The sequence below is a fragment of the Sinocyclocheilus anshuiensis genome, unplaced genomic scaffold (genome assembly GCF_001515605.1).
Source record: "Sinocyclocheilus anshuiensis isolate Anshui unplaced genomic scaffold, SAMN03320099.WGS_v1.1 scaffold466, whole genome shotgun sequence".
In the NCBI taxonomy this organism is placed as follows: Eukaryota; Metazoa; Chordata; class Actinopteri; order Cypriniformes; family Cyprinidae; genus Sinocyclocheilus; species Sinocyclocheilus anshuiensis.
In genome coordinates this window covers 1,018,737-1,020,933 of record NW_015544159.1, presented here as the reverse complement: position 1 = coordinate 1,020,933, position 2,197 = coordinate 1,018,737, and the positions used below count along the sequence as shown (strand labels likewise).

General features: G+C 35.5%; 1 protein-coding gene across 1 annotated transcript in view; it reads left to right on the top strand.

The window, feature by feature from the left end:
• The window catches only part of LOC107695538 (coiled-coil domain-containing protein 6), a 27,416-nt gene that overhangs the window by 3,431 nt on the left and 21,788 nt on the right, over window positions 1-2,197 (top strand). The window lies entirely within an intron of this gene.

Below are 2,197 nucleotides of genomic sequence, written 5' to 3'. Positions count from 1 at the left end.
ACAAAAGAATTCAAACTCAAGCAGAGCAAATGGGAAAAATAAAGCAGACTGTGTCAATTACAGTACAGAACGTACATACACTCGAGTCGGCCTATTTTTATCGTGTTTATATTGTTTCACATTAATGTTGAGAAAAACAATAATATCCACATGCTCGTGTGAAAGTTGGCTCCTCAGTCTGATAACAATAAGAACGCGCGCCGACACAGACTTTCCAGAGACACGAAGCTAACGGTGTGCTAAGCAAAGTTTTCACTGATTCATTTGATCAAAAGTAATTCCATTTTGTAAGATCATTTAGTAAGATACTTTTGATCAAAGTATTTCCAAACTTCCCGAGACAGACAATGACATTCTGTGATCAAATAATTCAACTTGTTAACGCAATCCACAGCGCCACCCAGTGCATTTAGTTATAACTGACTTTTAGTGTGCGTTTAGGATTTATCATATGGCGCTTTTTCACTGCATGGATCCGCTTCTCGGCTATCAAAGAGAGGAACATCTGTACTTCCTCAACAGACCACGCAACAGACATTATTTTGTTGTTTAAAAAAGGTGCGCTCGTTCGAATCTGTTGCCTTTCATTTAAAAAAGTTGCGTTCGATCCTCGCTGGCTGTGCTGATTTAATCTAGTGTGTCTAGTGTCTCGTGTCGCAAGTTCAATGACGCAGGTAGTGACGATTCTCATATTTTGGGTTTTAAAAAAAAAAAAAAAAAAAAAAGAATATTAGATTATTTGTTTATTTCAATTATTTTTAAGGAGAAAGACGTTATTTTTTTAATAAACAAGTTTAAGCTCATGATTAGACATTATACACAACAATGTTACGTTATATCTCAAGGTTTTATTTTATGTTGTTTAAAAAAGGTGCGCTCGTTCGAATCTGTTGCCTTTCATTTAAAAAAGTTGCGTTCGATCCTCGCTGGCTGTGCTGATTTAATCTAGTGTGTCTAGTGTCTCGTGTCGCAAGTTCAATGACGCAGGTAGTGACGATTCTCTCCGGCAAATCAGTGATCAGCAGGGTTTACACGTCACATTTTGGTAACGGTACGTGCCGTTCGGTGCTGTACCATGCAGTGGAAAAGCGCCAATAGGTTCCCTGCATTTATGACCAGCAAAGCAACACGTAGTAAATTTTGAATAGTGTTTTTATTTTTCGAATAAAAATTACAGATCGAATATTCGACTATTTGTGCACAACCCTACTACGGTCTGCACTAAAGGATGGCCACTAACATAATTTACATTTGACGCTCGTACAAAGGAAAGGATGGGAAAGAACGTGACGTGGTCAAGTATTTTATTTTTTTCCAAATTTTTAATTTACATTTTTTCTGGATTCCATTTTTTTCCCATTTTTATTTTTCTGGACTCCTTTTTAATGGTTAAATTTAATTTTAGTAATCAAAAAGCATGTCTAATTAATTAAAATCATGAAAAATGAAAATTGGCTTGTGTTTTACTCACCATTCCTTAAAGAATAAGTTTCAATAATTTATTATTAGTAGTAGTAGTAGTAGTAGTAGTAGTATTATGTTCATTCTACTGCACAATAATATATTTCTGAGACAATTTATTCCAGTTAAACCGAACTTTTATCTTGACAAGTTGATTTGAATACCTTTACGCTTCTGTGTGTATATGATATGACAATAGTTTTACTCAAATGAAATGTTAAAATCCTCAGGAAGTGACTCTCAGAGCAGTTCTGAAGATGTTCATGTATTTGTGTCCTAATTTAGTGAGACGGCAGATGCAGAAATCACAACTAGTGGTCAACCGATATATCGCCAAGGCCCATATATCGGCCGATATTTGGCATTTTTTAAATATTGGCATCGGCCGATAAGTTTTCCTGTTTGGCCGATGCGTTTGAGGCGGGACTTTTATTTTGACGGCGCTGACAGCGGCAACGCCTGAGCACAGTGCTCACCTTCTCCCTCTTGTTTGCTGTCGTCGTTAACAGTTCTGTCTAATACGGATAGAAGTCTGTCTAATAATCAGATCGAACGGTTAAACAAAGGAATTAAAATGTATACAAAAAGTATTATAACGATTGCTTTTATATTATTAGTAATAGAAAGGCAAACATTATAATACTTTCTCATTTTCCATCAGCATTCAGCAAATGCGCATTTACATAATTTAAACAAATCTTTGAATGACTAATGAACATTTAATTTCACAAAGCTT